This window comes from Astyanax mexicanus, chromosome 23 (assembly GCF_023375975.1).
Source record: "Astyanax mexicanus isolate ESR-SI-001 chromosome 23, AstMex3_surface, whole genome shotgun sequence".
Classification (NCBI taxonomy): Eukaryota; Metazoa; Chordata; class Actinopteri; order Characiformes; family Acestrorhamphidae; genus Astyanax; species Astyanax mexicanus.
Genome location: NC_064430.1, coordinates 19,326,724 through 19,341,686, shown reverse-complemented (window position 1 = coordinate 19,341,686; position 14,963 = coordinate 19,326,724). Strand labels below are relative to the sequence as shown.

Below are 14,963 nucleotides of genomic sequence, written 5' to 3'. Positions count from 1 at the left end.
ACATTGTTTTTCAACACTGGCCAATTTATTAGAAACACCTACATTGTGTTTTATAACTGGCCACTTTATTAGAAACTCCTACATTGTTCTCAATCACAGGCCATTTTATTAGAAACACCTACATTGTGGTCTATCACTGGCCACTTTATTAGAAACATCTATATTGTTCCTAATCACTGGCCACTTTATTAGGAAGTCCTACAACCTTGTGTTCTTATTTACTGGCCACTTTATAAGAAATACCTACTTTGTGCTCCCCTCACTGGCCACTTTATTGGAAACCTCTATCTGTGTAAGAAGGGGGGTTTCTTCTGCAGTTTGATTGACAAGTTTCTGTATCTCTCACTCTTATTGATTTATATTTGAGGGCAATCAAGTATAAAATGTGTTACACTACACTGCCTTTTCTCTCTCTCTCTCTCTTTCTCTCTCTCTCATTGCCGGACTGATGTGGAGTGTGTCTGATCAATTTAACCACTGCTGTAATGAGGAATGTGTGTGTGTGTGTGTGTGTGTGTGTGTGTGTGTGTGCAGTAAAATGAATCACTGTGTAATAAAAGCTTTGTGTTGGCTTCACTGTTGGATGCACTGCTATAGGTCCTGAGCAAATTTGGCCCCATATTCAGAATGTCATTCCCTTGGCTATAAAAATTCCACACTGTAAACAAGTGCAAGTCTCAACAACTTAAAAACTGTTAGTGACCTGTTGCACAATAAATATATATAAATATGTGGTCTCTTATTATACAAGACAGCTTATTATTTCAGACAGCTTCCTCTTACAGCATCCACAGTTAATCCTGTTGGATGTGGTTGGTCCTTCTTGGTGGTATGCTGACATTACCCTGGATACCGTGGCTCTTGATGCATCACAAAGACTTGCTGTCTTGGTCACAGATGCGTCAGCAAGACGTGCATCAACAATTTGTCCTCTTTTGAACTCTGGTTTGTCACCCATAATGTTGTGTGCATTGAAATATTTTAAGTAAAACTGTGCTCTTACCCTGCTAATTGAACCTTCACACTCTGCTCTTACTGGTGTAATGTGCAATTAATGAAGATTGGCCACCAGGTTGCTCCAATTTAGCCATGAAATATATATATATAACATGAATATATAGTTTCTCTGATTTTACTATTTATAGGTTTATGTTTGAGTAAAATGAACATTGTTGTTTTATTCTATAAACTACTGATAACATTTCTCACAAATTGCAAATAAAAAATTGGTCATTTAGAGCATTTATTTGCAGAAAATGAGAAATGGCTGAAATAACAAAAAAAGATGCAGACCAAAGAAAACAAGTTCATATTCATAAAGTTTTTAGAAGATCAGACCCTGATTTTTAATCACAGTTTTCTTGTATCTTGGCCTGTTCTGCTTCACTTAAAGGTTGATTAAAGGTTAAATGGTACAAATGATGCAATTTTTTGGTTTTCATATTTGATGTTGTATTAATCTTTATATTTGTATTCATAGGATATAAAATGTATACAAACTAAGTATGTATGTGTATAACTAAAGGAGTTAAAGGACATTTTTGACAGACATACAGCTGTGGAAAAAAATAAGAGACCACTTAAAAATTATGAATTTCTTTTATTTTACCAAATTGAAAATCTCTGGAATATAATGAATGAGGAAGATGGATGATCACAATCCATCAAACCAAACCAAGCTGAACTGCTTAAATTTTTGTACCAGGAGCGGCATGAAATTATCCAAAAGCAGTGTGTAAGACTGGTGAAGGAGAAGATGCCAAGATGCATGAAAACTGTGATTAAAAACCAGGGTTATTCCACCAAATATTGATTTCTGAACACTTAAAACTTTCTGAATATGAACGTGTTTTCTTTGCATTATTTGAAGTGTAAAAGCTGAAAAGCATCTTTTTGTTATTTCTGCCATTTCTCATTTTTATACAAATAAATGCTCTAAATGACAATATTTTATTTGGAATTTGGGAGAAATGTTGTCTGTAGTTTATAGAATAAAAACAACAATGTTCATTTTACTCAAACATACACCTATAAATAGCAAAATCAGAAACTGAAGTGCTATCTTCAGTTTTATAAGATAATGCCAGATGCAAACCGGCACTTAATTTTTGTTTGAAATATCTTAGTTAATACACAAACAAAATATTGCTGAAATATTGCTTGTGGTCTTGGTGCTAAAATACCCTTTAATTTCATCACTCGTACTGTTGCTCACCCAACACAGATTTTATTAATTGTTTTGTTTACTGAATATATATGGTAAAATGCTGTATTTTTTGTGGTTTAGGTCCTATCTGTATTCACAGCATGTAAAAAAAAGAAACAATACATTCTCATCGCTATGGTAACACCATTCACATCACTGTGTAAATGATATTCACATTGCTATAGATACAGCAGTCACATCACTTGAAATTGTGGCTTAGGGAGCCTATATACCAACCTGTTATGACACAAACAGATTTACCATCTACAGAGATAATTTAACACTGAGCAGACTGTGCTCATCACTTGCTCACACTCATAACTCATAACCCATTACTATAGCTCTTCATTATCTCTTTAACTCTCTGCATTGCGCCTTTGTGTTGACAATTTAGTGCCAAAATATCACATTTTGGCATCTGTCTAGGTGTGTTTCAGTCAGTGGTGCACCTGTGTTTTCCATTACTAAGATAGCAATACACCAGAATTTTACCTAAACAAGCCCCTTTTTTCGAGACCGACATGCCCATGACATCTCTAAAGCAGCAACTGTACAGGAAAGAGAAAAAACGTCTAATATTTTAATAGAAGTCAATGTAAAAAGAGTTAATTTGAGGTAATTTTGAGGTATTTCTATTGGTCCATTCATCAAGAAATATCGGCACAGTGTAAAAGACAGTTTGTCTGTTTTAATTATGTAGTAAAATAAAAATCGGCAAAAACGGAGATACTTGTTCTTCATTGGACAATGGCAGTTGCCATTTAAACAATAAAAGATATGTCTCACGCTCTCTCTCTCTCTTTCTCTCTTCTGCTTTTCTCTCTCACTCTCTCGCTCTTCTTCTAATCCCTTTCTCCTGTCTTTTTTCTGGGTTGAGTGGCATGTGCTATCGCTCCTTCAATCGCTATTAAGCCCTTTGCACAATAAGGAAATGAATAATAATCTGAATCAGATCATAATCCATCTCACTTTTTACCCACAAGGCTGTGCAGCATGCTCATTTGCATGGAAACAAGCAAAGCCCATTGTTCCTTGCTTTCTTTTACTCTGAACCATTTGCATGCTGATTTGCATAATGATTCGCACGTGTGTTTGTGTGTTTTTGTATGAGCGCCAGAACTGAATATTCTGGCGCTGACTTCGGTCTAATATCTAAACCAATGAGCATGGTGGTCTTGAATTGAGGTGTGTTTTGACATATTGCTATCTTGGCAATGGAAAACACGGGAGCGCCACTGACTGAAATCTACCTAAAAAAAAAGAAAAAGGGAAAAAAAATGCATTACACAAGTGGGCCGGGTGGACAGTGTTGTATTTAAAGTAGATCTACACTACATCCGCACTGTCATCAGTATCACTCGTCCATTAGATCATATAGTATTTAAATTAGATCTACACTACATACACACTGTCATCAGTATCACTCGTCCATTATATCACAGTGTATTTAAAATAGATCTACACTACATCCGCACTGTCATCAGTATCACTCATCCATTAGATCATATAGTATTTAAATTAGATCTACACTACATACACACTGTCATCAGTATCACTCGTCCATTATATCACAGTGTATTTAAAATAGATCTACACTACATCCGCACTGTCATCAGTATCACTCATCCATTAGATCACAGTGTCTTTAAAGTAGATCTACACTACATCCGCACTGTCTTCAGTATCACTTGTTCATAAGATCACAATGTTGTATTTAAAGTAGATCTTCACTACATCTGCACTGTCATCAGTATCACCGTTCCATTAGATCACAAGGTATTTAAAGTAGATCTACACTACATCCGCACTGTCATCAGTATAACCTGTCTATTAGATCAGTGTATTTAAAGTAGATCTACACTACATCCGCATTGTTATCAGTATCACTCGTCCATTAGATCACAGTGTATTTAAAATAGATCTACACTACATCCGCACTGTCATCAGTATCACCTGTCTATTAGATCAGTGTATTTAAAGTAGATCTACACTACATCCGCATTGTTATCAGTATCACTCGTCCATTAGATCACAGCGTATTTAAAATAGATCTACACTACATCCGCACTGTCATCAGTATCACTCCTCCATTAGATCAAAGTGTCTGTACAGTAGATCTACACTACATCCGCACTGTCAACGATATTACAGTGCTCATTGCTATCTTACACACCGCACACCAGTCTATTTCCACTTCATGTCTGTGTATTTTTAAATAGAAATGGTGCTTGTCAATATACAATATCTAAACCAATGAGCATGGTGGTCTTGAATTGAAGTGTTTTGGCATATTGCTATCTTGGCAATGGAAAACACGGGAGCGCCACTGACTGAAATCTACCTAAAAAAAAAGAAAAAGGGAAAAAAAATGCATTACACATTGGAAAAAAGCGATTACAGGTTATGAACACAAGTTTTAAAACATTATTTCATCCAATTAAATTGTACGCATTTAAATCAGAGGTAATTTCCAAAAAAAAAATAAAAATAAAATTTAAATGTACTAAAAATCAGACAAAAAAAACTTAAAACGAGTTAAGACATATTAAAACCACACATCTGTTTTTCCTAGCATATCTGTAGTACCTTTCCCTGATTGGTTTAGACTTCTCAAGCCCACTGATCACAGAGTATTTCTATAAGCTAAGAAAGCACAGTGCAAAACACAACACTATCATATCGCTAGGTATGTAGATATTACAAAAGCAGCTGATATGATATTGGTCCTTTAAAAATTAATACGCAACTAAGATACACCCAAAGTGTCTTGCTGGCACTCAGAAGATGATCTCACTGATTCTACTGGTTCTACTGGAGTGTAAAATACAATATGGTGTTCTTCTTTTAACACACACCCTCTCCGTAAGTGTGAAATGAGGACAGAAGGTGATGCATTGTGCATTCAGAAACCCATACACACACACACACACACACACACATGCGCATGCTGTCAGGCAGGCATATGGAAAGTGAGTGTAGGTGGCGTCTCTATATATATGTAGATGTATGCGGTGCTCCTGGTGTCGAGTGGTGGGCGAGTAAACACTTTAATCTGCAGGTGTCGAGCCTCAGCTTTCTAGCATCTTTCCGTAGCGGAACACAAGGACTCTTCGTTAGCATTGCGGTGTTCAGTGTGTCTCACTATATTATCACACCACTTCACACTGTTTAGAAACTCCAGCTGTGGGTGAATCGACCAATTAAAATCATCCAAAAGGACACGGGATTAAGTACGGTAGCTCGTAAGCACTTTTAGATTTTCTGTTTTTCAGCAGAAGTTTGACTTTAAACTTTTATCACATCAGACATCAGACTTTTCCACATGTCCTAAAATAAGAGTAAAAGAATCAAATCAAACCAAAGAGACTTTTTTATTTTTTATTTAAAAAACATATTAATATATTATACAGGGGTTAGACAATGAAACTGAAACACCTGTAATTTTAGTTTGGGAGTTTTCATGGCTAAATTGGAGCAGCCTGGTGGCCAATCTTCATTAATTGCACAATATTGCACCAGTAAGAGCAGAGTGTGAAGGTTAAATTAGCAGGGTAAGAGCACAGTTCTGCTCAAAATATTGCAATGCACACAAATTTATGGGTGACATACCAGAGTTCAAAAGAGGACAAAATGTTGGTGCACGTCTTTCTGGCACATCTGTGACCAAGACAGCAAGTCTTTGTGATGCATCAAGAGCCACGGTATCCAGGGTAATGTCAGCATACCACCAAGAAGAACCAACCACATCCAACAGGATTAACTGTGGACGCAAGAGGAAGCTAACCCGGATTGTATCCAAAAAACATAAAACCACGGCTTCTTGGGTAGAAAGACTTGTGTGCTTACAGGGTTGTTGTCTTGGTGCATGGCCCACATTCTCTTGAGATTCAGAAACTTTTAGCATAAGTGTTTGCATCCTTGTGTGAAGCATGTTTCAGGCTTTAAGCTCCTCTCGGGCTGATACTGGCTCTGGGTGAGATACCGGACATCATGGGTGGTCTATCTGTAGCTGTATTGGACGTGTGTTTGTGTGTGTGCGTGTGTGTGTGCGTGCGTGTGTCCTCACTCCCCCCTGCATGTCGGTGATGATTAATGAAGGTGTGACGGACCCTCAGCCTGAGCTGAATAAAGCAGGAACAATGGTGAGAAACTGCTGAGGTCTTCACTACACACACACCAAACTGCACAAGCACCTGGGGGTCAGGAGTGTGTGTGACCTGAAACACTGCAGTGGTGTGTGGCTGAATAAATAACTGAATCATATGATCATTATAAAGCATTATAGAGCACCCTCTACACTTCATTTTGTGTACTACAGTCTGTCAGAATGATTGTTTGGACCTTATGAACATTATAGAGCATTATAAAGTGCCCCCTACACTTCATATTGTGTATTACAGTCTGTCAGAATGATTGTTTGGACCTTATGAACATTTTAGAGCATTATAAAGTGCCCCCTACACTTAATGCTGTGTATTACAGTCTGTCAGAATGATTGTTTGGATCTTATGAACATTATAGAGCATTATAGAACGTCCCCTACACTTAATGTTGTTTATTACAGTCTGTAACAATGATTGTTTGGATATTACGAACATTATAGAGCATTATAGAGCGCCCCCTATACGTTTTGTTATGTATTACACCACATGTGTCAAACACAAGGCCCGCGGGCCAAATGTGGCCCGCCACGTCTTTTTATGTGGCCCGCGAGAGCTTGTAAGATCTTAGTGTCTATAATAAATAAGTCAGAAGCGTTCTTTGACCAAAAAATACATTTCCCACAATGCTTGTCGATTGTATTACCCGCAAAGTTACGGCTTACTGCCACTACACGGCAGTGTAGTCATTGATGTGGAAACCCTGCCGGAGGGAAGGTGTAACTTCGCGGGTGGAATTGAGACATATAAATGTTTATCCCATAATGTCCAGAAAAAGAGAAGTTGATGCAGACGGACGGCTGTGCTTCAAGGCGAAAGACCGGTATGCCTTTTGTGTTACGAAGAGTGTTACTGACCAAAATAAACGCTTTTTAGGAGAGATATAAGTTCTGTGTAAATATTTATAAGACAATAGCTGATAAAATCTGTTTTAATGACGTTAATAAACATCACTGGGACAGCGCTAGTCGCAGTTTCACCGCAGCAAAGTACGAGGACGTGAATCACTTATTTAACCAGCCTTTACTGATTTCTGCCCTCAATAACCCTTTCAATAACCTCCAATAGCCTTTAATAGTCTTCAGTAGCCTTCAACAGTCTAACCTTGCAGCCGTGGTGTGTCCACTAAACTCCTGAGGTTAGCAGCGCGATAACTGACCTGTTTATAATGTAATCCCAGCAGTGACTCATGCTCTAAACGGCTGCTGTTAGCTGATTGGGCTGAAAGATGAACTGTAGAGAGCTGTATTATTCGGTTACAAAAATCTTTATTTCATACACAGAAGAACTTAAAAATTTTAAAAACGCTCCAGACTGGCTGAGCTGAGCCCTGTAGCCCGTGGCTGGGCTGTAGCTCTGACTCAGTAAAGACTGCGGACTTGTGGTGCTGCTGCTGCAGCTCCCACTAGTGGTTGGATGAGGAACTGCTAAATCTGAGGAAATGCTATGTTCTTAACAGCTCACAATTTTTGATTTTATATTTATTAAGCCTTATTTCAGTTAATAATTTCAAAGTTAATATAACTTGATGTCATTTCTATTCACTTGAATAGTTTGGTTCTTGATTGATGGAGTTTTTGGATTTCATGACATGACAAATTAAAAGGATTTATGTTAATAGAGCAACAAGCAAAAATTTTTTCCATGCAACTGTAATATTTGATTGAATAAATAATATATTGAGAGTTATTTAACATTAAGGAGTAATTACATTCATTTACATATATTACATTTGGTTACATTTTATTACATTTATAAGTTACATCTGGCCCTCGGAGGACAGCCAATATGCCAATGTGGCCCTCGGCCAAAATGAGTTTGACACCCCTGTATTACACTCTGTCAGAATGACTGTCTGGATCATGTGAGCATTATAGAGCATTATAGAGCAACCCCTACACTTTGTGTTGTGTACTACAGTCTTTGAGAATGATTGTTTGGATCTTGTAAACATTATAAAGCATTATAGAGCGCCCTCTACGCTTTGTGTTGTGTACTACAGTCCATCAAAATGGCTTTTGTGAACATAATAGGGCTTTAACTTTTTAAAATTCCTGTCAGAAACAACTGAATCACACATGAGATGATTTGTTTACGAAATTAATTGTTATTACAACATTGATGTGCGTATTTGCTTATACACCCATTAGCGCTCAGCCTCAGTGCTGCTGTAGACTTTCTGTGTGTTCTTTTTGGATGTGTTTATGTACAGTGGCCTTAGCATTGCTTGCTCCACTTAGCTACAGGTCATTAAGTGGCTAATTGTGACTCATCACCACCAATATAGAGTGCTTCATTAGCATAATTAAACAAGTAAACACACTCATTTGCATAGAGGGGTTTAGATTCGCAGTGCTATCAGAATATATTTTGTGTTGAATTAATGACGTGTTTTATCTGACAGAAAAGTGTGTGTGTATGTGTGTGTGTGTGTGTGTGTGCGCTAGTAAAAGTTTATGGATGGTTATTCAGTGTGTAATTGCTTAAAACGATCAGGGCAAAACAGCAGAGAATGAGAAAGGGAGGCCTTTACTACCTTTTATTAATGTATGTATGATGTAAGTTTTATTAGGGTGTGATTACAGTGTGATTTCGGTGTGATAATTGAGTGATTCAGAGTGAAAATTAAAGTGATTTGAGATGTGATGTATGTGTGATTGAGGTGTTATTAAGACAGGATTACAATGTGATTATGGTGTGATAATAGAGTGATTTAGAGTGAAAAGGGTGAGATTAAAGTGATTTGGGATGTGATGTATGTGTGATTGAGGTGTTATTAAGTTATGATTATAATGTGATTATGGTGTGATAATTGAGTGATTCAGCGTGACTAAGGTAAGATTAAGATGATTTAAGGTGTGATGTATGTGTGATGGTGTCATGAAGGTGTGATTAAAGTGGAATTACGGTGTGATTACAGCATGATTGTGGTGTGATAATTGAGTGATTCAGTGTGATTATTATTATGAATAGGGTGAGATTAAGGTGATTTAATGTGTGATGGTTGTGTGATTGAGGTTTTATTAAGGTGTAATTACAGTGGGATTAAGGCGTGATCACAGTATGATTACAGTGAGATAATTGAGTGATTCAGTGTGATTATTGAGGCTTCATTAAGTTGTGATGATGGTGTGATAGTGTCCTGAAGTTGTGATTACAGTGTGATTAGGGTGTGATAATTAAGTGATTCAGTGTGATCATGATGTGAATAGGGTGAGATTAAGGTGATTTGAGGTGTGATGTATGCGTGATTGAGGTTTTATTAAGGTGTAATTACAGTGGGATTATGGTGTGATAATTAAGTGTGTCAGTGTGATCATGATGTCAATAGGGCGAAATTAAGGTGATTTGAGGTGTGATGTATGCATGATTGAGGTTTTATTAAGGTGTAATTACAGTGGGATTAAGGCGTGATCACAGTATGATTACAGTGTGATAATTGAGTGATTCAGTGTGATTATGGTGTGAGTAGGATGAGATTAAGGTGTGATGTATGTGTGTTTGAGGTGTATGGTTGTTTCATAAAGGTGTATTTAGGCTGTGATGTATGTGTGATTGAGGTGTGATTACAGTATGATTACAGTGTGATAATTCAGTGTGATTAAGGTGTAATTGCATTGTGATTAGGTGATGTTTATTCTGTGTTTATTCTGCTGCTCCTTGTTTCTCTCATTTTACTCTCAGCTGTAATTTTAGTGTTTGGCAAAGAACCCCTCCTGCTGATTCCACTGTGCCATCTATTTCCCTCTAGAGCATCATTATCCGCTTACCTCTCTCTCTCTCTTTTTCTCTCTCTCTCTCTCATTCTTCTTTCTCTCTCATTTTGTGTATTCAGTTTCTTGTTAACGAGTATCTGCAGTCATATTTCAGCTATTTGGCTTCAAACATGATTAGTTTGTGTGTGTGTGTGTGTGTGTGTATGTGTTAGTGTGTGTGTATGTGTTAGTGTGTGTGTGTGTTGAAGTTTTTCTTTTGGCCTCAGAGCAAGAGTGCAAGAACGAGAGAGAATCTAACAGTTAATCCTGTTTTAGCTGGTAACACATATCTCTCTCTCTCTCTCTCTCTCTCTCTCTCTCTCTCTCTTTACCCTCTATTTCTCTCTCTCTGGAAAAAAATAAGAGACCACTTCAGTTTCTGAATCAGTTTATCAGTTTGCTATTTATAGGTATATGCTTGAGTAAAATGAACATTGTTGTTTTATTCTATAAAACATTTTATTTGCAGAAAATGAGAAGAGGCTGAAATAACGAAAAAAGATGCAGAGCTTTCAGACCTCAAATAATGCAAAGAAAACAAGCTCATATTCATAAAGTTTTAAGAGTTCAGAAATCAATATTTGGTGGAATAACCCTGGTTTTCATGCATTTTGGCATGTTCTCCTCCACCAGTCTTACACACTGCTTTTGGATAACTTTATGCCAATAATTCAAGCAGTTCAGCTTTGTTTGAAGGCTTGTGATCATCCATCTACCTCTTGATTATATTCCATTAAAGAATTAAAGAAACTCATCAATTTTAGTGGTGGTCTCTTATTTTTTTTTGCAGAGCTGTATATCTCTTTCTTTTCTCTCAGCTGGTAACACATCTCTCTCTCTCTCTGTCTCTCTCATTTCTTATTCACTCTCTCTCTTGTTTATTTCTTATTCTCTCTCTCTGTCTCTTTCTGTGGTTTGATGTGTGAATAACACAGTGCCTGTGTGTGTGTGTTTTGGCTGCTGTTTAAATGCAGTATACAGTAAGTGGGTTTGTTTTTGCATCTTGTTCTCCAGGCTGCAGTGATGTATTTTAATGTGTGTGTGTGTGTGTTTGTGGGTATGCTCATGTATATGCAGTCTGCCTCCGCAGACAGAGGGAGGTAATGTATGTAAAACGCTGTTTGCTCTGCAGGACTATAAAACAGATGTAATGGGGGGGGGGGGGGGTTGAATATGGTAAACTAGTTTTTATATTACAGTATAATGTAAACAGGGTTTATTCAGGACCCGCAGTGGAGGGATGCACACTATATAAGCCAGGTCTCATTCCTGGTGGTCTTTAGATGAGGTGGTCTTCACTTAACCAGCTGGTAGCAGCTTAACCTATGCTGGAAACAAAAAAATGGTAAATGGTATATTTTACTATGGATGACAAGCTTTACAACTGACTTGATCATAAAAAACGACCTTAATCACTATAATGTCAACTAGCAAACATGGTGGTGGTAGTGCAATGGTCTGGAGATGCTTTTTTCCTTAAGGACTGAGATCTCTATCCATCATGCTAAAGGTGGTGCAATCAGTTGTTGAATGTAACTCAATAGAACATTTCTGTAAATGCTTAAGGAGATTCTTGCCTGATTAAATGGTTCTATGGTTTAGGTAGGACCATTTTTAGAATGTGTGCTTTGAGTGGTCCAGCAGACTAAGGAGCTGGCAGTATGATTGGGAGAATCCCGGTTATGTAGCTTGCTATCAGCTGCTGGAGCACAGAGAGAGGCCTTGCTCTCTCTGGGTGGGTAGATGGCGCTCTTTCCCCTTATCATTCCAAAAGGGTGATGTCGATCAGCACAAGGCTGCATCTGTGAGCTGATGTATCAGAACCGAGTCGCTGCGCTTTTTTCCGAGCGCACTGTGAAGCTACTCGGCAAAGCTGCATCAGTATTTAATGGTGTGAAAATAGTGATTTCTTTGCATTTGATCACTAGCATTGTAAGCCTAATGGAAGCATCAACTAAAAGAGCTGTATTTTGAAAAGCTGGGGATAAATGGAGATGGGCTATTGGACAAAAATTCGTACTCATTATCATGTTTTACTTCAACCATCAATCCATTTCACATCAGCTGTTAACTTTAACAGCAACTGCAGTCTATCCCTGAACAGTATACCCTCATCCACACATGGAAACACTGATGAATAAATGCTACGGACAGGTCTTATTGAATAAAACCTCACCGATTGCTCATTCTGTGCTCTTTATTAGTTTTATTAGTTTTGTTTGCAGTACTTCTAAACACATTTGGGGAACTTTAGCAATATATAGATGAGTCATCAACTATTTGCACATTGCTCCGTGTCCTTGTGTGTGTGTACACACACTAAGTGGGTGCAATGCTCCTGCATTGCCAAGATTGCAATGAATGTCTGACAGCTGACTGTTGTCTAGGCTTTTTTTCAGCAAGTAGTATTTTTTTTAAATATACTGAAGGTTTTGCACCAATGAAAGGAACCAGACAGGATACAAACTATTAAAGAATTAAGTGTCATCTAAATGGTTTATTGAGTTCTCAGTTCTAAATAAAAATATTACCTTTTTAAAGAATCCTTTATAAGTGTGTTCTTAAGCACTGCCTGCACATGATTCGCTAAGTCTATAAATACTCCACCTAATCAAAACTGCAAAGCTCTGTTCTGCAGACTAATCATTAAACTTGCTGTCTTCTTCCTCTTTTCCTTCATCTTCCTCACTCTCTTTTTTTCCTGGCTCTCTGCCCCGCAGGTTCGGCATCGAACGGCTGAAGATCTGTCAGAATATCCTGAGATCTGAGGAACTGTTTCTGCTGGTGCGGACTGCTGGGAATTCTGGGAGTGTTTGAAATCAGAACTCTGGGGTGTGTGTGAAGTGGTCACTTCCTTGCCTGGTGTGGGACACTTAGAAGTGACCTCTGGGTTCTAAAGATAAGACGAAGAGGAAACTGAGGAGTAGGACTGAAGGTGGAGATACAGAGTCTGAGAGTCCAAGAGCAGGTAAGAGTATTGATAATCTGGACCGGTGTTGGGTGATGTTTTGGATGTTTGGTCTGGTTAGTTTTGGTTTCACACTGCAGTTTAGTGAGCAGTCTAAAGAACTTTGCTACTCTACACTAGGGGTGTAACGGTACATGTATTCTTTATGAACCGTCACGGTACGGGGGTCACGGTTCGGTACGCGTAAACCCATGCAGAATACGCGGTACGCGCGCGCCCTCTCTATCTCTCTCTATTCCTTTCACGAGCGCGCTGCGCCTTGATTTTCTCGCGTGCGCGCTCTCTCTCTCTCTCTCTCTCTCTCTCTCTCTCTCTCTCTCTCTCTCTCACTTTCTCAGGCGATCACTCTCTCGCGCGCTGCGGCGTCCTCTTTTCCACGCGTGCACACCCCTCTCCCTCTCTTTCTCTCAATTTGGGACCTCACGCGCGCCCTCTTTCCCTCGCGTGCGCACTGCGCCTTCTTTCCCTCGCGTGCGCGTCCTCTCTCTCTCTCTTTCACGCGCGCGCTGCGCCCTCTTTTTCTCACGTGCGCTCTCTCTCTCTCTCTCTCTCTCTCTCTCTCACTTTCACGCGCGCGCTGCTCCCTCTTTTTCTCGCGTGCCCGCTCTCTCTCTCTCTCACTTTCACGCGCGCTGCGCCCTCTTTTTCTCGCGTACGCGCCCCCTCTCTGCCCAGCCTCTGTATTTTTATTTTTTTCACCAACTGTACCCAAAACGTACCGAAGCTGGGGTTTATACTGAGGTGTGCACCAAACCGTAAATTTTCTGTACCATACACCCCTACTCTACACTGTGTCATAATCACCTAGATGGGCTGTATCTCCTTATACTTCACATTGACTGGTTCAGAGAATGTTGTCAGGTGTTGGCCTACCTTCCTGAATTCACTTCTGCTGCACATTCTCCTTTGATTCATTTGATTTTGATTTATAAATAAAGGGTTAATCTTCAGAACTGTCCAGCAAAAGCGATTGCAGCCTAGTGCCCATTATAAGGCAGATTACAGCACAAAACTGGTTCTTTTTCTTCTTCTATTGTTTATGGGTGATGATAGCTTGCCTCAACTTCCAGTAATTTTTTTGGAAAGTCTGAACTATGTAGAAAAGTGCCTTCACACCTCAAACCGCATATTTCCGACCTATGGTTTAGAGATTAAGGTCAGGGGATTGTGAAGGACAAACACTTTTTTATATTTATCTATATCGTAGGCAATAAATTAATTAAAGAAATAAAGAAAAACAATTAATGAGAAGGTGTGCATGCAAACCTTTAACTGGTATTATATACACTTGACTCAAAACTAGACCTGCAATTTCCATCTCTAGTCCAGGTTAGTTAGTAAAGCCGGTGGACTGATCTGCTCGTTCCTACTGCAAAAGTGCGAGAGCAAGTTATTTATGGGAACAGCAATGCTATTTTAATTGTGTATTCTGTTTATTGTTAATGTAAAAGTTAGATTTGTGTACTGTTTTATGTCCTTGAATATGTGTGTAAGCTAATATACTGTAGGAATGGACGTTTGACTATTGACTGTTGTAAGGGTTTAAATCAGTCAGTGGTGCACTTGTGTTCTCTGCCGCTGAGATAGCAATACGCCATTAATTTTCCTGAACACACTTCACTTCCAGACCACCACGCCCATCAGTGATGATTTATTCCTAAACTCTGTCGCTAATTTAACGGCCACGAGGCGTGAAAATAGACTGTTGACAGGATGTAAAGTAGCAATGAGCATCACAACACGCCTTGTGGAGGGTTGAACATCTAGGGCCCCAGGCCATCATTCATCAAACTGAATATGTGCCTTATTGATTGACGTCTGTTGTTTCAGTGGGAATTCTTCAGGAATACTGTAGCACTGCAGTTCTCTTAAAT

General features: G+C 38.7%; 1 protein-coding gene across 1 annotated transcript in view; it reads left to right on the top strand.

Annotated features, from left to right (window-relative positions):
- The window catches only part of elfn2a (extracellular leucine-rich repeat and fibronectin type III domain containing 2a), a 155,104-nt gene that overhangs the window by 39,392 nt on the left and 100,749 nt on the right, over nt 1-14,963 (top strand). Inside the window, exon 2 of the mRNA XM_022668147.2 lies at nt 12,842-13,089. The gene's annotated coding sequence lies outside the window, so the exon portion shown is untranslated. The remainder of the gene's footprint in view (nt 1-12,841; nt 13,090-14,963) is intronic.